General features: G+C 35.3%; 1 pseudogene; it reads right to left on the bottom strand.

Annotated features, from left to right (window-relative positions):
* Nucleotides 1-22463: 22463 nt before the first annotated feature.
* Nucleotides 22464-23141, bottom strand: LOC138397121 (rRNA-processing protein FCF1 homolog pseudogene; annotated as a pseudogene).
* Between the last annotated feature and the right edge of the window lie 1345 nt (nucleotides 23142-24486).

Consider the following 24486-nt stretch of genomic DNA (forward strand, 5'->3'; position numbering starts at 1 on the left):
TGATATTTTGTTCTCACTAATGTAGAAATCACTTAATTCCCTAGTTTAAACAACCAAAAAAAGAAGCCTAGAACTTTTATGTTTGCTCTTTTGGACTCAGCATTTTTAGTGAGTACCCTAATGATCTTATCAACAGGTGTGCTGCTTCTCAAAACACAGGAAAGCAATCTTTCACCTGGTAGGATCACATTAATTCCAGGACTTTTATGGAAATATCTAACCAAGGTAAGAAAAACAGCTCTTTTATATTTGTTATAAATCTGATAAAATAGTAAAACAAGGAGTTTTTTCCAACCCTTGTTGCCAAATTGCTGGAGCATCTATTAACATTTTACACAATTATTTCACTTTTTATTTGAACAAAATAAAATCCCCAGTGAAAATGCAAATTTATTTCCAAGGCAATCTGTAGATCTGATGTGGTAGCTGGGCTTAATGGGCAAGGTATGCAATTTTGGTTTCTTTTGCCACAATATCTCTTTTAATAGAATTACATTTTAAAAGAAATTTCTTCATTGAATCTTTGAGATCAAAAGAACTGAAAGTGGACTGTATTTGTTGGATATCACATATCACATGCAAAGCCTAGACAGATTTTAACCACAGGAAGTAAAGTTTATCTGCTTAACTAATTTGGATGCAATTATTATCTGAGGTCAATCACATTTCTTTTTAAAGGGGTATTTCTTTTTCACAGCCCCATTTAAAGTAGATTTAAATTGTTCTTGTCACGAAAATAGAACTGTATTATTAATTTCAAATAATTGTGAACCACAGGCAAAAATTTTTATTGTTTAATGCCTCAAAATGTTCCTTCATCTTTTTTTTGCCATCTCATAAGGTTTGCTTTTTTACAACTGTATAAGCATTTATTTTTGACATGGTATTTGAAACCCATTGCTTTTGGGGGGGGGGTGGTAGTGAGAGAGTACCACTAAAATGTATATACCAAAAAATTATTATATTTTGCTAATATGCCTGTTTATGAGTGGTAATGCTATTTCTGAATTTCAGCCTTAAAGGCATATAGAATGTTGGAATTGAGGGAGCCTAATAAACAAAGCTTCTGTATTATCCTCTTGAGTTCTAAATAGTTGAGAAATAAGACAATAAATAAATCAAATGGGAACCATATATCACATTTATTATTTGTAAAGACTATATTGGAAAATTGGGCTTTTATCTGTAAGCAAGCGGACTCTTATTACTCAACTCCAAAATTGGGCAAAATTAGTCACCTAGACACTGGCAGTACTGGAAAGTTACAGCTTCCTCCTGCCAGTTTGAAGGAGCAAAACCCACTGCAAGTTTTCCGAAGGCAGCTAGCTCCCAAGAGGAATCAGATATGTCCAAGGTCTAGGAAAGTGGTTTTCGAAATGTGTTTTCTGCACCATCATTATCATCATAATCTGGAAGCTTATTAGAAATGCAAATTATCATGATCCATCCAAGACCTACTAAATCAGAAATTCCGGGGGCAGGGCCCAGCAAATCTGTTCTAACAAATCCTCCAGGTGATCCTGATGCAAACTGAAGACTGAAGCCCACCAGTTTATCCCAGTTTCTTCTTTCAAACTGACCAATTACATTGAGTTATGAGGAATACCTTTACATGATGTTGATGACAGGGAAACATCAGTGAAGGTGGGGAAGAAGTGTATTATCTCTAAAACATACTCTGAATTATAATGATAATGCCTTTTTACCCAACTCAGGTAGTAGAGTAGCATTATTATGGTGGAGTAGTATTATTGGAAATTCCAGATCATTTCAATAGTTTATAGGCCTAATGAAACAGAATAGTTGACACTGGATTATTCAATAAAATGCAACACACACACACACACACACACACACACACGATGGAATACTATTCAGCTGTAAAAAAGAATGAAATCATGTTTTTTTTTCAGAAACATGGATGGAACTGGGGGCCATTATCTTAAGTGAAACAACTCAGACACAGAAAAACAAATACTGCATGTTCTCATTTATAAGTAGGAGCTAAATAATGTGTACACATGGAAGCAGAGTGTGGACCTATGGACAATGGAGACTTGGAGGGGTGAGGGGTAGATGATGGGAAGTTGCTTGGTGGGAACTGTGTTTTGCTTCAGGGATGGATGCACTGAAGGCCCTGACATTAGCATAGTGCAATATATCAATGCGGTAAAATTGCTCTTGCACCCATGAATATATACAAATAAAAAATAAATGGGAAAAATAAAATAAAATAAAAGTTAAAAAGAGAAAATGGGTTATATAGTTGGCATAAATGTGGAGGATGACTTAAGCCTTCATAATTATGCTTTAAATAGGAATCCATGTTTACAATGTTTTGCCTTCTTTTCTATGATTAGCATTCAGGTCTTCTCCAGTGTCCGGGAAGTAAAGCACATTTCTCAAAACTACAGAAATCAGACCTCACAAGTCTCGTGCTAATCTGTGGAGCAGGGTGATACAGAAAACCTGGGTTTAATTGAACACAGTCTCCTTCAATTCGTGGCTGGATGTATTATCTTAGGTATATTACTAAATCTCTTGGGCTTATGATAACAAACAAAAACTTGGTGTTCTCTTACATAAAATGTGAATTGTATCATGTACCTTTAAAAAATACACTAGGGAGTTCAGAGAAAAATTGGGGGCCTACTTGTGATGTTTATGCATTAATCTGAAAGTGTGTAATCCCTTGTATTAACTTCCTGCTTTTATTTTACTTTTGACCTGATTTTTTTTTCTATTTTATCTCACAATATTACAGCCCACATTTACTGTGTGCTTACTGTGTACACTGTTCTATGTTAAGTGCTTGACACTCATGTGTTTGCAAAAACTCTCTGAGGTGGGTAGTTATTTTATTGGAAATCATTTTATAAGCATCCTTAAATTCTTGTGATTGGGGAAAGGATTAAATAGACAAATACAAAATTAACCTCTCAGATCCATATATTTCATTCTTAAGTTGAGAATAGTATCATATATACAGTATGCACGGTGACACAAGATGCTATTCAATTCTTTATCTGGTTTGCATGTTGGACTGATTTGCATATTGGACATAACTGACGTTTTCATGAATGGATCCTCATGTAACTAGACCTTCAACTTTTAGGAGAATAACTGAGGAGAGGAATTTCCTTAGACAAAATGGAAAGGAAAAGTTAGAAATTAATTCATATGAATTAGAGATATCTTAGTAATTTTTTTAGATAATTCCAGGGAAAAAAGGCACCCAGATTTTTTAAAGGCACTCACAAAGAGAATGTTAAATAGCAAAAAATGAAAACATCGGGGAATGGCTTGGGGTCTCAGTCTGAGAACAGAGGCGCCTACAAATCCTGGCTGGCTTTGGTGTAAAACAGTTTTTTAGAAAGGCTGCAAAATGTCTGTACTTCCAAAGAGGAATTTTCAAATAAAACGAGAACATTTATCGGCCTACATAACTGAGAAGTTTGAGGGTTTGAACTTCAAACATGGATGAATCCAGACTTTCAAGCAATACAGGTCTCTCTCCTTCAGCTCCGTTTCTCTTTCTGTTGGCTTCATTCTCAGCCAGGTGCTTCCCAGGTGTGGCAAGATGTCCATCAATAGCTCCAGGTTTAAATCCCGTCAATTTTGCAGCCTCCTGTGAAATCAGGCGCCTCTTCTTCAATGGCTCTACAAAAATACTAGTTATGGCTCTTAATTGGTCCAGTATTTGGTCATGTGCCCACCCTTAACCAATTAGTGAGATTCAAGTTGGCAGCCTTGGATTAAGAAGCCAGACCTGAAGCCAGGGGTTCTAGCTCCTAAACCTACAACCCGATGAAAGGAGGAGTGGGTTCCCAAAAGGGGAATCAAGATGTTTTATAAAGGAGAAGGGAGGCTATATGTTGGGAAAAAATAGCAGATATTCATTGTAGCACATATCATTTCATATCTTTATCCCTCTGAGAACCTAATGCATTGTCCTGCACACATGACCATATTAATAGTAGAGTTTCAATAAACAGCTATTGTGCTCAGGGTTTAAAAATTGCAGGGAGCCTTCAGGAGTGTTCCTTATTTTTTTTTCTCTATAGGTAGGTGTCATTAACACAGGTGTGCAAATCCAAGTGTTAATAGCAGCTGCCATCTTGGCTTCCCTGTTTATCCCTACAGCACTATTGCAAATTGTTGCCGTGAGACTATAGGTGTTCTTTCAAGTATATTATTATCATCACCACCTGCTTGTTGTGCAATCTGTAACAATAAACACCATCACAATGGAAGTCACGGAGCGTAATGGATGCTTATAGCGGCCTATCCAAATAGATAAACAGTTAAAGATGAAAACATATTTTCACATGAACACATTTAAAACCAAATCACAGAGTCATCTTTTAACAAGGAGAGAGCAAATATTTGCACAGATCCAACTAATTGCTAGGCTGACTTAACAACATACATGTACAATACCATAAAGGAAAATAATATTTCTGTATATAGAATGCTCAAGGCAATACTTTTTTTTTTCTTTCTTTTTGGAACATAACTTCATGCTGTGGTGTATTTTTCTAATAGTGTAATGAGCCAATTTTAGAGGAGATGAAAGCAGCAAGAATGACAAGATTGGCTCCAAGGACTTCATTCTTGCAGATTTCCATCATTTCTACCACAGCATTCCTTTTGTTAACCTCAAAAGATCATACATGATCCAATTTGGGGGTGGATATTTTTGCTCCATTGCATATCCTACATAATGAGCCATTTGTGTCATGAGTTTCTTGTCCCATCCTCCTACCCAGTATGATTTCATGTCTTCTTTAAGCACTAACCTTAGCAACCCTTATTGAGCGCAGAAGGAAGGAATGCCCCTTTCTGGCATTTACTAAATTAGAGTCTGTGAGGTCTTAGACACTAGGTTCTGCCTTTTGGAAACAAAAAGCAAATAAGCATATGCACAAAGTCCAAACAAAAATGCCAAGAACCTTCTAAGGGCCAAAAAAAATTTCCTCTGAACTCCTTACCCTCTATCCCAGACCCCTCCCCACAAAAAAAGTATACCACTCTTTTTGTCTGTGGAAGTAGTCTTCCTGAGCAAACGTTTTTATTTTTTATTTATGTTTTTTGCATCAGCCAGTTTGGTTCCCTAAAAGAAAAAAAAGTTTTCCAGTTTCTCTCCTTCAGGCCCTAAATGTGGAAAAATCCCTGCTCCAGCCTTCTCCTCCCTGAGAGCTTGCAAAGTGCAGCAAAAGAATCAGGGGCAGAACAGGAAGGAATGATTTCTCACATTTTCTTTCCAGGCATGTGGGAGCTCTCGAATTCATCTTCCCATACACAGCCAGCAACCCTTAGACCACGTCTGGGACATCAGTCTCAACCCATATTCATTCACTAGTTTATTAATTTTTTTAAAAAAGCAGCTCCAGCTGAACTATCATTGTAGGCAATAGACTTATCATCCCCATGCCTCAGTAAAATGGGGTGATGATGTTATCAACTTTACACTGTTGCCGTGAGGAGTAATGGATAAATGTCGAGCACTCAGCACAGAGCCTGGCACCTGGGACAGCGAAGAGCCTGTTGGCAGGCATGTCATCGTCACTAGAGAAACTGACTCTTTTAAATTTCAAGTCATTCAGAACAAAGTCTCTCCCAGGAATCCTGTTTATTTTGGAATAGAAAGAAAAATATGATTCAAAAAACAAAGGAGGCTGAGATTTTTGCTTTATATTTTATTTGCCCTGTCCAATGACGTAGCCACTAGCCACATGTGGCTATTTATATTTAAATTAATTAAAATGAACTATAACTAAAACTTTAATTTCTCATTCATGCTAGCCACATGTCAACTTAATAACCATCTGTACCTTAGCGACCACCAAATTAGTACAGATGTGGAACATTTCCATCATTACAGAAAGCTATTGGACAGTGCTGTTTTTAGATTGTGTTCTTCATATTGGCCTATACATTAAAGTACTCATTGATCTCCGTAGAGTCACAAAGCACTGTGTTATAGTCAGCAGGTTTATAAAGATAAATATCACTGCCTTTAAGAGACCTAAAGCTTACCACCATCTAAAAGGAGAGGTAAGACATTATTATAATTAATGCTAATATACACATCGGGTGATGGCTCAATATTTATTAGTACATGCAGCACATAGGGCTAATAGTGATGGATCTCTACAAGATTGATGGATGTCTACAAGAAAGAAACTTCTGTTAAAAATAAAAACTGTAGGAGTTTCTGAATTCTAGGGTGGAAGCAGAAATCAGCCCATGTGGGAGTGGGGTGGGTGAGGGGTTCCCAAATTCTGAAAAGGATCACTTCAGGAAGCTTTATAATCATGCAGTTATAGAAAAAGTATCTGGCCATTTTCCTTGGGAAGTTCTGAATAGGAAAACTAACACACATACTCATGTTTAAGTGCATCACTACCAAGATAATTGAAACATCAACTGATTTTTTTTTTATTTCCCAGCAGGGGAAGCCGGATGCTAGTCAAAAGTTGAGGCATCTAGACTGAGGGAGAAAGGACATCAAAAGAGGATTCTTGATCTAGTAGATGTGTAGACCCTACTACTTGGTTGGCAGCCTGGCAGGACTGGCAGGGAAGGAGGAGGCATATGGTTTGTGGGAGAAGTGGTACCTACTTATCCATATTTGGTGTCCTCTTCCCTATTGTGATTTCTTCATGATATTTTCTAGCGTTTGTAAATTTGCCAACATGATCACTCAATGTGTGCTGTGCTTGGGAGATGAATGTGAAGAGTGTGTGTCACTTGGGCTTACAGAGAGCTGAGAGACCTACAGCAGTCTGAGACCCAGTGACAAGGCGGCATGCAGTGATTGGGAGAGAATATTTGAGCAGCACCCAGAGTTCAGCTAACAGATTTATATTATAACTTACAAGTTGGCATTTTAATTTCCATATGCTAGGCTTTTGAGAATGTGGTTGTTGCCGGACATAGTCTGATCACCTGCAAAACAGGGAATAAGGCCACAGCATGCGAGAGCTCCACAGGTACTGCCAACTTGTGGAGATCATTTTAGATTTCTGAGATGAGTTGGCTTTCTATAGGATACACTCAACTTTCCAACTATGTAAGCAAATAGAGTTAGATGAAGAGACTTTTGATTGGATTGACTGAGAAAATTTTGGAGTGAATTTTGTGTGTGTTAATAATGGCCTTATCTACAAGTGTCCTTCCCTTTACCCATTTCCAAACAATTGCACTCTTATTTGGGTGGTGGAGAATATAGAAATTCTCTTGCAGTATCCCACTGTCTAGTGAGGGAGTCAGAGAGTGCTAGTTGATTCCCATACTGCTTCTCCTCTTATACAGCAATAGAAACCCCTTTTGTTGCTAGACACATCATCACCTGTAATAATAGCTCATGTATCAGTTCTTCATTAGCAGGCACGGAACCCTATCCTTAAGTCTGGCCAATAAAATATAAAAGAAACAGACATATTCAACATCTGCCCTTAAAATATGCCTTCTTTTTGTTTCATTTCTCCGTTCCTCATTGGCATAGTGGAGATTTGGTGGTAAACCATTTGGATTATTCAGAAAGGGGATTATCCCAGGAATGTTGGAACAACAAGCTAGAAGAAGCCTGGGTCCTTATAATATTGCTGAGCAGAGCTCGCTTACCAGTTTGGATTTATATGTGAAAACAGAAATAAATTCCAATCTATTTCAAGCTATGTTACTTGGGTTCTCTGTTCCACTCAGCCCAAATAATCACATAATAAAATCTATCACAAGAAAAGAACTGGCACATATTAAGGACTAAGTATTATTATTGTTTAAAAATACTAATGGAATTCATCTTAATAAACATATATACTTGCCAAATTGTACATAAAAACAATAAGGAAATTAATTTTTGATTGAAAATATATACAGATATTTAAAATATTCCTTCAAGTCTTAATCCAGTAAAACTCTTAAAGTCCACATGAACAGCTAAATGGTGCACTTTGCTTTAAAGTCTGCCAAATTGAATATATCTAAATTTATTCCACAGGGAAATCACTGCCTTGCTATTTTAAGATACAAATCAGGCAATGCTAAAAAGGATCCTTTCTTATCCATGTTACCCAGATGTCAGTTTGGGTCACCTTGCCCTTAAGAAGTCTTATGCCTTCCCAAGATTTCTTTAAACTGTAAGGTGTTTGGTTTTCTCTAAGTGACATTTGGCTCTGGTTCCTGGCATCTGCTGATGTTGTCCAATCCGTAACTTGCATCCGGGTCATTATCTCTTCCCTGTATAATCCCTTCTTGATTTTCTTCCTCCCAAATACCACTCACATGTGACATCTGTGTATGCTGACTAGGGATACATTGGAAATGGTAAAAGGGTAGGAACCAATCCAGCAGTTAATTTCAACCATTGTATCAGACCTCTCTGTTCTTCAAAAGCCTCTTGGCCATTTCCACTGGTTTGGGTTCCATCCTCCCACCACTTTGCCACATTTTTACTTCCTTCTTTCTTCTATTTTCCCCAACATAACTTAAGGTTGACTTCTTGGGCAGAGTAGTTTAGTTTTCTCATTGTTGAGAGTATCTAATCCACATTCTCAGGGTCACACTTTCCTTTTCTAAACATTTTATCACAATATTTTCCTAAAAATGACCATTCTTTCCCTAAAATGAACTGTGGTGTCTACTGACAACATTTGGACCCATCGGCTATGCTCAGGGGGAAAATGAAATTCAATCCATCTTATTTTGTGGTTAGGTAGTTATTTTTTTGGTTTATAACTTCATAGCTTAAAGTTTAGAAAAATGTTTTGATATCTTCGCTTTTTTTTTTATTAGAATAGAACCCACTTTAGTATATTCAAATCTCAAATTGCTATTGCACTGTCTCAATATTTTTACTTTCTCTCCGAGTATGATCATGCTTGTCTTACCTCCTTCTACTGCCTCAGAAGGATCAGTTCCATGAGCATGACAGGTCTTCAAGATCTTGACCTTGTAACTTTAGCCTCAGCCTTCTGATATGTCTTATGTCCCTGGGAATGGCTCTTGGTACCTCATCTGGTTACTAATTGCTAGCTCTCCTTTTCCATTTCCTTATATCCACTTCACTTACCTTCTTATTAAGGTTGGACTCCATATATTTATTTGAATTCACTTATTACCATAGTAGAATTCCCTACTCCTTTAAGCATTTTGGAGACATACTCTATCTATCCATGTCTCTTATAGCCTCCAGTATAAAATACTCCCCAATAAATATTTATTTTATTAAAAAGAATATAAAAAGTACTTCTTCCTGTTGTTAAAAAATATTTAAAGTATCAGTTGTTAACTTGTGGAAGAATCCAATTTTTTTCACCCCAGAGAACTCAATGCCAGATACAGGGAGCTTTTGATTACTGTATTAGTCAGTGTTCTCCAGAGAGATCGGACCAATAGGATGGATGGATAAATAGATAGATAAGGGATAGGGGATTTTTAGGGGAATTGGCTCACACAATAATGGAGGCTGAGCAGTCCCACAATAGCTATCTGCAAGCTGGAGAAACACAGAAGCCAGTAGTGTGGTTCAGTCCCAGTCAGAAAGCCACAGAACCAGGGAAGCCTGTGGTGTAACCCTCAATCTGAGGTCAAGTGCCCGAGAGCCATGTGAGACTGCTGGTGCAGGTCCCAGGGTCCAAAGGTGGAAGAAACTGGAGTTCTGATGTCCAAGAGCAGGAGAAGAAGGGAATCCTGCTCTGGAAGGGAGAGAGAGAGAAAAAAAATATTTGTTCATTTGTTCATTATTCTTCCATGTTTTTGTTCCATTTGGGCCCCCAGGCAATTGGATAATGCCCACCCACATTGAGGGCAAATCTTCCACACTCAGTCCACTGAGTCACGTGCCTATCTCCTCCAAAAACACTGTCACAGACACACCCAGAAACAATGCTTCACCAGCCATCTAGGCATCCTTCAATCCATCAGGTTGACATCTGAAATTAACCATCATCAGTTACAGAATCCTGTTCAAGACAATACTCATTTTTCTCTTTTAGTAAAATTTAGCTGTTTATATAAGTGGTTCATGTTCTCATTAGAACTTGTAAGATTGATTATATTTTTCTTCTCTTTTTCACTTGAACCTTTGGAAGAAAAAGTCAGATTTAGAGTGCTATGTTAAGATCGATTTTTGAACAGATTCCAAGGACAGTTGATATTGGCCAGTTTCCTTCCTTTACTCCTTTCTCACCCCAGTCACCTATGTAAGACCCTGCTGGCTTCTCTGTTCCTTAGTTTCTAACATTTTACATTTAGGATTCTAAAGAACAGAGAATTTTAGAGGGCATATTTTCTTTTCCTTTTTTAATTTTTTTTTAATTTCAGCATATTACAGGGGTACAAATGTTTAGATTACATATATTGCCTTTGCCCCACCTGAGTCAGAGCTTCAAGCGTGTCCATCCCCCAGACAGTGTGCACCGCACCCATTAGGTGTGTATATACCCATCCCCTCCTCCCCCCACAATCTGCCTGACACCCGATGAATGTTATTACTATATGTGCACGGAAGTGTTGATCAGTTAAAACCAATTTGATGGTGAGTACATGTAGTGGTTGTTTTTCCATTCTTGCGATACTTCACTTAGTAGAATGGGCTCCAGCCTTATCCAGGATAATACAAGATGTGCTACAGCACCATTGTTTATTTTCAATGTTCTGGTATAGGCAGGAATTTTAAGTGCCCTTAGTAAGATTTTATAAATGGGTTATTAAAATTAAGTAGTTAATTGGTAATGAGTATTTTCACTTATCATGTCAGGGTAAGTATTCAATATAAATATATATTAGTTTGTCAAGTGCTTTGCCTAGAAACACCCCATGCTCCTTATGGTACCTTTGATGACTGAAGTATATTCCATTGTGCCTATAACCACTTAAACCTCCTCTGTAAGCCTGCAATCTAATCATGCATAACATGGTGGGTAAGCAAGAGCTGTATATATGAAGGTGAAGAAATTATCATTCAGTGTGTTTCATGAGTATGCTCTCATTTATAACTGTACTTTTGAGGCAGGAAATAGCACAGCTCCATTGTATGCTGCAAGATTCATAGAACCTTCACAGAATAAGTCTTTGAGTATCAGACCCTTGGCAATAGCTTAGGTTACTTAGTTCTTCTTCCCCTAGTCAGTCTTTTCTGAGGAATTTAGCTGGCACTAGATTCAATTTCTTCTGAATTTCTATAGTTATTTTAGCCTACCACATAATTTAAACCTCAATTATATGCTTTTTCATGTTAATATTGTTATAATTGTGTAGTGCTGGGAGTTTTCATGACATTGGAAAGAGAACAGAAAAGCTTAAGTTTGAATGTTGACTTACTATTTACTATACACTTGGTTTTGTCCAAATCACATCCTGTCTGAACCTCTGTTTCTCATGTGAAAAAATGGGAATAATAATTTACTTGCTGAGTTTTTAGAATAATTTTATGTAAAGTACTTTTTGCATAGTATTCCCTGAATAAATATTAGCTGATATTATAAGTTGCTATATTTTATTTTTATCTCATCCAATATAAATGTAAATTGTACATTCAGCAAGTATGTATCAAAAATGATGAAGGTTCTGAGATTTCACCCTACTTGCAAGCCCACAAATTTAGTCTAGTATAGCTTCATGGATGGTGTTAGAAGACATGACATTCCTGGGTCAGAGACAAAAGACAATTTATTACTGAAAGCAATAATAGCAGACAGAATATTAGCAGTTTGCACCAGTTCTTCAAGCCCCAGTTTCCTTAGTGAAGAGGGTCAGAAGAGGCTTTTAAATGCAGTGAGTTGTTTTACAGGACAGAAGCCCTGAGCTTAGGCAACACAATTTTTTTTAAAAAGAGAAATAAGTATGTCTGCCATTGCTTCAGAGGGAGACATTGTCTCAATCTTCTAAAGCTGTAAGAAAACCTGCTCTTTGGTCTGAAGGATACTATCTCTGTCTTTCAAGACTGTTTGCTGTATAAATATCCTTGAAAAGATAGTTGGGAACAAAAGGCAATTACTGCTTTGCTCACAGGACGTGTAGAAATGTAAGAGATTCCTAGAAAATTAGCTTCCACAATATAATTTATGGGACATAATCAAAAGACAACTTTAAGGTTTAATTAGTGTCTCAGCCATGATAGAATCACTGGGATTAGACTTATTATTCTATAGTAAACAACTAGAAAACTGGAAAAATATATGTGGAAATTGTTTTTATACGTTGGACAAAAGACAAGAGAGAACTCTGATTCCTGAGAGAAGGCAAATGAATGAGGTGAGCCTTACAACTACCCTTTCTCTCTGCTTAGAGGCTTTTATAGATCTCAGTGCAGGTGGGAATATACCAAACAAAGCATGGCAAACTTGCTGAATACATACGATAGGGAGAAGAGTTTAGGGAGACTGATGTATCTGGCATATTTAGGGAAGAATACTCAAAAAAAGGGAAATGCATAGAAAGAAAGCTCCAAAAATCTCTATTAGGGCTCCCTTTTAGATGGTTTAGCAGAATATTATGCTGCATATGCATAGGGTGAACCCACAAAGCTAGGCAAAAAAAAAAAAAATTGATTGGGAATTTGTAATATAAATAGTTCCTAGAGTTCATATAGGTCTGGGAAACATTTACATTCTAACTACCTAGAGCAGAGCATCCTGTTCAACACCTGAGACATCAGTAGAGACTCCAGAAAAGTCATGCTTTGTAATAGGCTAAGCAGGCTTTAAAGCTACTCTAGACCTTCTCTTTGAAAGCTTGAAAGCAAGGCTCAAAAGGATAAAGCTGATTACAAATAACTTAACTTGCTAGAACAAAAGCCATCACTCTTTAAAGAAATACAATAAAATCTAGCTCTTGAAAACATAAAAATCACAATCTAATAAATATTACTATACCTACAAAGAAGCAAAGTAATGTGACACATTAACAGGAGAAAAATAAGAACACTATAACACCTAACCAGTCAACAGAAACATATCAAGAAATGACAGACATGACAGATTTAGCAGAAAAGAACTTTAAGTAATCTAAGCATTTTTAAATGCTTAAGAATTTAAAATAGGCCACACGATTGACAGGAAAGTCATGTGGTCATCCAAGTACCCTCCTTTACCTATTTTCATAAATTTATTGTTTATAAACTAAAAAAAAGAATTTAAAATAAAGCAATAAAATAATAAATGGAAAAACAGAAAATATTTGTGTATACCATGGAGTACTACTCAACTATAAGAAACAATGGTGATATAGCACCTCTTGTATTTTCCTGGAAAGAGTTGGAACCCATTCTACTAAGTGAACTATCCCAAGAATGGAAAAATAAGCACCACATGTACTCACCATCAAATTGGTTTCACTGATCATCATCTAAGAGCACATTTAGGAATATCATTGATCGGGTGTCGGGCAGATGTGGGTGGGGGAGGGGAGGGGTGTATACATATAATGAATGTGATGCGCACTGTCTAGGGGATGGACACCTTTAAAGCTCTGACTCGGGGCAGGGGAGTGGCAAGGGCAATATACATAACCTAAACTTTTGTACCTCCATAATATGCTGAAAAAGAATAAAAAAAAATAAGTTAAAAAAAATAAAAGTTCAAATGGAACTTCTAGTGATGAAAAATACAATATCTCAAGTTAAAAATACGTACTTTAAGAAATAAAAGCAGGTTAGGAATTGTGAAAAAATGATCCATGAACTTAAAATATATTCATAGAAACTATTCAAAATGAAGCAAAAAGGGGAAAAAGGGCTAAAAATATTAATGGAACCTCTGAAATCTATGGGACAATATCAAGTGGGAGATAATACATGTAATTGAAAATCAAAGGGGAAGAGAGAGAGAAAATATTTGAAGAAACAATAGCTGAAATTTTCCCAAATTTGATGAAAATTATAAACTTCAACATCTAAGATTCTCAGCAACAAATTGGACAACTACTAATAAAGATAAAAATTTAAAAACTACAAGACACAATAAAAGGCACATTAATACACATGAACAAAAATAAGAATTATAGCTTATTTATTGTTTGAAACTATACAAGACAGAAAATAATAGAATTATATATTTAAAATTATATAATAAAAATAAAGCTAACCTGGAATTCTACATCCAGTCACAAAATAGTTAAAAATTTATTGGTGAAATAAATAATTTTTCAGATTAAAAAAATTGGGAACATCATCCCCAGTAGACCTACACTATAAGAAATATTAAATAAAGTACAGTTGGTCCTCTGTATCTATGGGTTCTGCATTCATGTATTCCAACAATCACATTAAAAATATTCAACAACAACAAAAAAGGATGATTACTTCATAACTGAACATGAACAGACTTCTATTTTCTTATCATTATTCTCTAAATAATTCAATATTACAGCTATTTACATAACAAATATTACTTGTATTAGGTATTATAAGTAATCTAGAAATGATTTAAAATATATGAAAGAATGTGCATAAATTATATGTAAATACTAAACCATTTTATATAAAGAACTTAAACATACATGGGTTTTGGTATTCTCAGGGGGTCCTCAAACCAACCTCACATGGATACAGAGGAACAACTATACTTCAGGCAGAAGAAAATGGCACTAACTGAAAATTTATATCTATATAAAAATGAGCAGTGAAAACATTCAATAATGAGTAAATATAAAATAATATTTTTATCTCTTTAAAAAAAGCTTTTCAAATAAAATGGACTGTTTAAAGCAAAAATATAAACAATGAATTGTGGTATTAATAGATAACAGTAAATTATGTGGCCCCAAAATAGCACAAAGGATGGAAAGGGAATTATATTTATAAGGTTGTTACATTATAGATGAAGAAAAATATAATATTAGTTGATGGCACACTGAGATGCTTTAAAATGCATTTTTTAAACTGTGGAGCAATCAACACAAATTACCACAAAGATGCATAGATTATAAGCCAAAAGTGGACATAAAATGGAATAGCAAAAATTAGTCAATAAATCCGAAAGAATGAAGAAGAAGAGAGGAAAAGAACAGTTGGGACAAGTAAATATCAACTAGCAAAATGGTGAGTTTAAATCTGATCATATCAATAAATATATTAAATATAAGCCACAAAAATTCTAACTATAGGTAAGATGTGAGACTGAATAAAAAAGCAAGACCCAATTATATGTTGCCAACAAGAAACCAACTTTATATATAGATGAAAACAGCTTAAAAGAGAAATGGAAAAAATATGTAACATGAAACATTAATTATAAGAAAGTTGTAATGGCCATATAAATTTTAAAAAATAGAAATTATACCATGTATATTCTCATACTATAGTGGAATGAAATTAGAAATCAACTCTAACAGAAACACTCAATTCTACTCATAGTCATGCAAATTAAACAACCTACTGCTAAACAATTATTGGGTTAAGGAGAAAATTAAGGTAGAAATAAAAAGATTCCTTGAACTAAATGACAAAGGTGACACAAGTTATCAAAATACGTGGGATTCACCAAAAGTAGTCCTAAGGGGGAAATTCATAGCCTTCAATGGCTACATCAAAAAAAACAGGATGATCACAAATCAACAATCTAATGAGTTGTCTCAAGGAACTAGAAAAGGAGGAGCAAACAGTCCCAAACCCAGCAGAAGAAAAGAAATAACTAAGGTCAGAGCAGAACCAAATGAAATTGAAAACAAAAAATAATAAAGAAGATCAATGAAACAAAAGTTGATTCTTTGAAGATACACAATATTGACAGAACTCTCACTAGATTAACCAGAAATAGAAAAGAAAGGACCCAAATAAGCTCAATCAGAATTGAAAAGGGAGATATTACAACTGACACCACAAAAATACAAAATATCATCTGTGAATACCATAAAAATCTCTATGTACACAAACTCAAAAGCATTGAGGAAAGGGATGAATTCCTGGAAGCACACAACCTCCCAAGGTTCAATCAGGAAGAAATAGAACTTCTGATCAGACCAATTACAAACAACTAAATTGAGGCAGCAATAAAAAATCTTCCAACAACAACAACAAAAAAAACTCCTGGACCACATAGTTTCAGAGCTGAATTTTATTACACCTACAAAGAAGAATTGGTACTCATACTGCAGAAATTATTTCAAAACATTGAGAAGAAAGGAATACTCCCCAACTCATTCTATGAAGCTGGTATCACCATGATACTAAAGCCAGGAAAGGGCAAAACAAAAAAAGGAAACTATAGAACAATAACCCTTATGAATCCAGATGCAAAAATGCTCAATAAAATTTCTAGCAAACTGAATTCAGCCACATATCAAAAAAACAATCCACCCTAACCAAATGGTCTTCATCCCAGGTATGCAAGGATGGGTCAACATATGTAAATTCATAAATATGATTCACCACATAAATAGAAGCAAATACAAAGATCATATGATCATCTCAATAGATGCCGAAAAAACATTTGACAAAACTCAGCACACTTTTATGATAAAAAACTCTTAAAAAAAAGGATAGATGAAATGCATCTGAAAATTACAAAAGCCATATACAATAAACCTACAGCCAAGATCAAACTGAATGGGGAAACGTTAAAAGTATTCCCACTCAGAACTGGAACAAGACAAGGAAGCCTACTGTTACTGCTTTTACTCAACTTAGTGCTGGAAATCCTACCCAGAGCAATCAGGCAAGAGAAGAAAATTAAGAGTACCCAAATGGGGAAAGGGGAAGTCAAACTATTGCTCTTTGCTGATGATATGATCTTATATCTAGAAAACCCCAAAGATTCTGCCAAAAGACTCCTGGAATTGATAAATAAATTCAACAATGTCTCAGGCTACAAAATCAACATACACAAATCAGTAACATTCCTACACACCAACAACAATCAAGCTTAGAATCAAATCAAAGACTCAATATCTTTCACAATAGTTACAAAGAAAATAAAATACCTGGGAATATATTTACCCAAGGAGGTGAAAGATCTCTACAAAGAAAACTACAAATCACTGAGGAAGGAAATTGCAGATGATATAAACTAATGGAAAAACATATCATGCTCATGGATCCACAAAATCAACATTGTTAAAATGTTTGTACTACCCAAAGTGATTTACAGACTCAACCCAAACCCCACCAAAACACCAATGTCATTTTTTACAGATCTAGAAAAAATAATTCTGTGCTTTGTTTAGAGCCAAAAAAAGAGCCTGAATAGCCACAGCAACCTTTAAAAAAAAAAAGGAACAAATCTGGAGGCATCATGTTACGAGACTTTAAGCTATACTACAAGGCTATAGTAACCAAAACAGCATGGTACTGGCACAAAAATAGAGACATAGACCATTGAAACAAAAACAGAGAACCCAGATATAAAACCATCCACATTTTGCCATCTGATCTTTGACAAAGCAGACAACAATATACACTGGGAAAAAGAATCTCTATTCAATAAATTGTGCTGGGAAAACTCCATAGCCACATGTAAAAGATTAAAATAGAATCCATATCTCTCTCCAGTCACAAAAATTAATTCAAAGTGAATAACAGACTTTAATCTAAGACATAAAAACATAAGAATTCTAGAATAAAATGTTGGAAAAATTCTTCTAGATATCAGCCTAGGCAAATAATTTGTGAAGAAGACCCCCAGGATAATCACAGCAACAACAAAAATAAATAAAAGACTTGATTAAATTAAATAGCTTCTGCACAGCCATGGAAACAATCAAAGAACAAATAGACAGCATACAGAATGGGAGAAAATATTCACATGCTATATATACAAGAAAATACTAATAACCAGAATCTACAAAGAACTGTAGCAAATCAGCTAGAAAAAAATCAAACAACCCCATTGAAAAGTGGGCAAAAATATGAACAGAAGCTTTTCCAGAGAATATAGACCAATGGCCAATAAACATATGAAAAATGCTCTATATCACTAATCATCAGAGAAATGCAAATCAAACCCACAATAAGATATCACCTAACCCCAGTGAGAATAGCTTTTATCAAAAAGTCCCAAAACAATAGATGCTGGCATGGATGCGGAGAGAAAGGACACTTATACACTGTTGGTGGGTCTGCAAACTAGTGTAACCTCTATGGAAAATAGTACGGAAATTCCTCAAATAACTAAAAGTAGACCTACCATTGAATCCAGCAATCCCATTACTGGATATTTACCCAGAAGAGAAAAAAGTCATTTTATCAAAAAGACATTTGTACTAGAATATTTATTAAAGTACAATTCACAATCACAAAGATGTGGAATCAACCCAAGTGCCCATCAATTCATGAGTGGATTAATAAAATGTGGTATGTGTATATCATGGAGTATTACTCAACCATAAACAATGAATTAATATATACATACACTATATATATACATGCACAAATAATGTCATCCTAAAATAGAGATAGTTCTATTCTTGCCTTTCCAATCTTGATGCCTTTTATTTCTTTTTATTGCCTAATTGCCCTGGCTAGAACCTCCTATTTAATACTGAAAAGAGTGGTGAGAACAACATCCTTGTCTTGCTTCTGAGGCTTTCAGTCTTTACTTTCAAGTATGATGTTAGCTGTGGGTTTTTCATAAATGACTTTTGTCAGGTTGAAAGTGTTTCCTTCTATTCTTGGTTTGTTGTGTGTTTGTATCATGAAGGAGTGTTAGATTTTGTCAAATGCCTTTTCTGTATCCATTGAGATGCCCATGTGGTGTTCATCCTTTACCTTAACGTGGCGTAATGCATTGATTGCTTTTCATATGTTGAACTAACCTTGCATTCCTAAGTGTAATCTCATTTGTTCATGGTGTGTAATTCTTTTTATATGCCGTTAATTCTTCTTAAAACATGTAGTAGAATTCACCAGTGAAATCATCTGATCCTGAGCTTTTCTTTGTGGAGAGGTTTTTTTTATTATTATTATTAATAACTCAATCTGTTTACTTATGGGCCTATTCAGATTTTCTGTTTCTCCTTGAGTCATTTTTTAGAGTTTTAAAAACAACAGCTTCATCCATTTTATCTAGAATATCTAATGTCTTGACATACAGTTGTTCATTATACTCCATATTTCTATAAATTCAGTAGTCATGTCCCCTCTTTCATTCACATTTTTAGTAATCATGAGTTTTCTTGAAGGATTTTTCTCCCATGGCTAATGAGACACTCTTCCACTTTGTCCTCCTCCTTTAGTACTTTTTTCAGTGTCACCTAATGGCTTTCCTTTCTCTCCCTGCTAAATAATTGTGTTGTCCAGGACTCTGGCTAGACTGTCTTCTATTCTTATTTTATATCATCTACTGCTATGACATAAAACCCTTCATATATGCTGTCAACTCTCAATACTTTATTTCTGGAAGAAATCACTCTTCTGAGCTCTAGACAGTATCTATAGTTGGAATGTCCAGCTTAATGTGCCAAAGTCACACCCCAACATATCCCAAACTAAAGATACTGACTTCTCACACTAAACTTACGGTGTATGCATTATCTAATTCAGTGAATGGTGAGACCATCAGTCCAAGTACTTGAGCCACACACCTAAGTTTCACATAAATTTTCACATCCTCCAGTGGTCAAGACCTAAGATAATACTTCCTTATAACTCTCAAATCTTTCCCCTCTTTTGAATCCCCACAGTTTTTGTACTCATCAGGCCTTTACCATACTCATATGGATAATTATAATAGTCTATTAATTATTCTTTTTGTATCTGATTTTTTGTCTCTTTAATACATACTCCAACCTGCGGCGGCCACAATGCTTCTAAAACAAAAGTCTATTCAACTTATTGATCTCCATGACTGGAGGACAAAAATTCAGCTCCTTCCTTCGGCTTCCCAACATCCTCCAGATACGTAACTTACTGCATTCCATCACAATAGACACTGTCACCACATCAATCTTCTTACTAAGCTGTTTTCTACCTCTGTGTCTTTGCTCTTAATGCTCCTAATGTATTTTCTGCCTTAAATTCTCACCTACCTCCCCCAAAGTTTGTGTAGTAAACACATTCATTTTTGGATACAACAGCTCCTCATTTTTTCATCTTTTCTCTCTTTTTGATCTCTCAGATGGAGTCATTCACTTTCTCCTTTTGGCTCACATTTTATCTTCATCTCATCTCAGTCCCTGTAACATTTTATTGAATGTATTGATGTACATGTCTCTATCTATCTCCTATATTGTAAAATGACTGAGGGCAAAGGATCTGTCTAACTCACCTTTGCATTCTTGTTTGGGAATAACAAGTGCTTGAAAAACATGATATGTTGAGTGAATAGATGGACAAGTGAATGTGGTGTTGCCAGATCTCAGTTCTGCTGGACCAGGAAGCAGTGCAGCACGATATAAAATGGGTTGGGGGAGCATTGAAATATGAGGGAACAAAGGGTACAAAGGCTTAGAGCAATGACATCCATGGGGTATTGCAGAAACAAGTTTAAAAAATTGATGATGAGAAGGAAGTGAAGCATGGTCAAGTGCACCATTTTGAGGGTTTTGAACTTTACTCTAGAGGCAGTGGAGACTTGTCTTAAGGAATTGTGTCTGAGACTTCCCTCGCTCCTCCAGAATGTCTTAGAGAGTTCCATTTGTCTTATGTTCTAATCACTAAAGCCATTCCTTTCTTTAAAAGCTATTATTTGCATATTATACCAACCAAAATTTGCTATCAAATTACCAAAAGCAGATGGTGAGTAGTCTAAAGAACATATTATTTTAATTGTGGGAGAAACAACTATCACTTCTCATGGTTAGCTGAGTTCAGTAAATTAGAAGTAGATGTAAATCAGAACATACATGTTTTTTTTTCTTCTCTTTCTGGACATCAACCTCTCTACATAAGCATGTGTATTTTAAAACTTCATTTTAGTTGTTCCTTATGAATTCACATCTTCTCCAGTAAGAATAGTCCTGTAACCTCAAACGTGTCATCAAAAGCTAATGTTTGACTATTAAACAGGTGCCTTTACATAATTTTGAAAATAATACTTATATAGTCACCAAACTATTATAGTTGCCAGGACACACCATACTCACCAGGGATATTTTCCTCCTCTCTTTTTTTAATATCTTGGAAACTTTCAAAATACTCTATTATCTATTTATTTATCTATCCATCTACCTATCATCAATCTATCTACCTACCTATCAACCTATTTATTCATCCATTGCGTTATTTAGAGAGCAAATAATTCATCTAGAGTAATCTGAGTGTCTGTGGAAGGATGTTTCAAGATCTTGGAGTTTTAAAAGATATCCACATATTTTTTAATCTATCTACCCTCAGGTCAGGCCATCACTGAACAATAACATCGGGAGGAATTCAATACAATAACATCTTTCACATTTAAAAAAATTGAGTTCCAAAGAGGTAAAATGGTTTGTCTGGGGGGAAACAGCAGGTGTGGAGCAGAGCTGAGACTAGAAGACTGTTGCCTTCTCCATTGCTATTTTCCTGTCACTGAAACATGGTATGATGATTGTAATTGTATTATGTCCCATTTCAAATTCCATACTTTCTAACAGTTCTAGAAGAAATAGAAGGAATTGAGAAGAAAGTAAATAAAATGAGATTTTTTTCAAAGGCTTAATTTAAGAGGATCAAACTATTGTTTTTTTATTTCAGATTATAAAGTTTGGATCAGTTACCTAACTCTCTTCTGGTATACAAAAGATGATTTAAGAGAGAATATTAAGCAACTCCCTAGTGTCTTAGCTGAGGTTAGAACAAGAAGAAATGGACTTCATATTAGGGGTTTGGACTACAAGTGAAGAACTTTCCAACTCCAAGAGTTGGAGCAAATACTAGATTCTATGAGTAAGGCCATAAAGGCCCCCTCTGTGGGGACTATTTGTAAAAAGACAGGCCACCATATTATGGTCATATAGCCCTATTGAGAAGGAGAAGGCTGATTTTGGATGACATTCTGAGGTCTCTGATTTTGTAATTCTGCAATGTTGGCAATTGAAAAGAATAAATTCCCATGTGGCAACTTTTAGACAACAGCTGAGCTATGACTAAAGCTGTGAAATATTGCTCATAGATTGCAACCCTTTTATCAGAAATTTTTGATATTATTACTTTATTTTTTTATTGTAAATAAACAATTTATAATTGTATAAATTTATGGGGTACAAAGTGATGTTATCATCCATGAATACAAGGTGGAATAATTAAATCAAACATGGTTAACATATCCATCATCTCAAATACTTAACATCTTTGTGGTAAGAATATTTGAAATTTATTGTTTTAGCAATTTTGAAATGTATAATACTCTAGTATTATTTACCATGCTGTACAGCGGAACTCAAAAAAAGAATAAAACATTCTTCCTGCCTGAGATTTTGTACCCTCTGGCCATCATTTAAAATTTTAAATGAGACAAAATATCATTTTCAAAATAGTATCCAAAAGTGGGTGTATTTAACCATATTCAGCTCATAATAGAGCAAATCGGTAAACAGAATAATAATTCATTGCCCTGCGTGTTTAACAAACTGCTAACAGAGAAAGGTGGTTGAAGAAAGGCAGAGGAACACTGTCTTGTAAGAATTAGAACCGAGGGGCTCCATAATCATTGGGTATCCGTTCGATATTGTATCTATGGTTAGAAATGTACATGATAGGAACTCCACGGATTTTCCGGATTCTTCGTTTAAGGTCTCGGTCAACTGTGGCCACAATGTTAACACTTGTGCTGAGTTACTCTTGGTACTAAGCAGTCATCTGCATAGGTTCCTTTGTGTGTGCATAGTAATCGTTCAAATCTTGGCTCCTTGGCAATCCTGAGGGCCACTCGATACTTCTGCCCCAATTTCTCAATTTCAGCCATTATACAGTCAGTTATACAAGGAATACACTTGGCATACAGACAGTCCATCATTGACTGTACTAAGTCCAGTTTGGCTTTAATGGAAAAATTGATAAAGTTGGTATCAACCAAGATGTGGTAAGGTGGGCCCAGCTGTGTATTTTATTGGAAGAATAAGCAGGAAGGGTGTTGGGGGACTTCTCTTTCCTTCAGCGCCCTGGGATCCTTCTTTTCTTTCTTTTAAGGTTTTAATCTATCTTTTTCTTTAAGCCTCTGATCTCTGAGACTAAGCATTCACTTCATGGTCACATACTTCCTTGTTTTCTTTTGCTTCCCCATGCTCTGGCCACACTCCTGTTTCTTCCGGCTATTCCTTTAAATTAAACGTTTTTTACATAACAGATAACATATTAGCATCAAATGGGTAAGACTATATAATATAAATTTGCATTTCTCTTTTGGCCTTTAGCCTTTATGCATTTTAAAGAATAAAATAATGAAGTAGTCACATGTAGCCTTATAAATATATATGAGAAAAATTAAAGTAATTCTAATAATTAAAAATAGCATGGTACTATTTATAAAATGCCTTCACATATATTAAAATATGTTTTCAATCTACACAGGTACCCTAAGTGACAGGTGAGGCAAATACTATCCTCATTTTTTAGGTAGGTAACTAAGGCTCAATGTGATGATGATGATTTTCCCAATTCAACAGATAATAAACCAACAAGGTGACGCATTGGTTCTACATTATCCAAATAAAATCTTTATATTCTAAATCTTACTAGGTCCTCAATGCAGAAATTCCTAACCAAATGGGTGATCCCTGAGATTTAAAACTAATTCTGTATTTTTGAATATTATATATGTTCTATTAAATTCAACAAGGTATTTTTAAAAATAGCTGCTCTATGCTATATACTGGAGCTATAAAGATGAATAAGATATGGTCCCTGTCTTCAAGAAACTGGTTGTTGAGGAGGGGAAAAAGATGTTCCTACACTATCATTGCACCTAATGTAAAGAATACTCCTATGGGGGAAAATGCATTATTTTGGTTTGGAAATGAGACAAAGAAGAATGTCACAGGCTTTCAAATACATGATTGTCCTCCACTAAGGCTTGAAAAACTTGTATAAAATTAATCCTAAACAAGGCAAATGGTCCATTTTATCACCTATAAGGGGAAAACACAGATGTGATATTTTATTTTAAAAATGTTGCAAAAGGCACTATTTCATTAAGGAAAGAAAAAAATAGCTATGAGAAAAAGGTCTCATTCATCTTAGGATGTATAATATCCACCACAGGTCTGTCTTTGGAAAATGTCCCTGGAAAGCACATTATGCTCCATCTGTGAATTCAAGGAGCTAGGAGCTGTACTGAATGCTTGTTACTTTAAAGAAGAATTCCCTTTACTAATATGGACAGTGCTGAATGCAGAAAGAAAGCCTTTTCTGGACTGGAATCCTGTTGCATGATGAAATTCATTGAAACCATTTATAAGACAGGAAGAAAGCTCTCGAAGAGGTACCAACTTACAGAAAAAGCTGGGGCATGTTATTCAGGTTTTAAATTAGGAGAAATAAGAAGCTGTTGAATTTAAATATCATGGCCTTAAGTAAAACTTCTGAACTGGTGCAACCTGCTTTAACAGGCTGGATTATACACAATGTCA

Source organism: Eulemur rufifrons, chromosome 16 (assembly GCF_041146395.1).
Source record: "Eulemur rufifrons isolate Redbay chromosome 16, OSU_ERuf_1, whole genome shotgun sequence".
Classification (NCBI taxonomy): domain Eukaryota; kingdom Metazoa; phylum Chordata; class Mammalia; order Primates; family Lemuridae; genus Eulemur; species Eulemur rufifrons.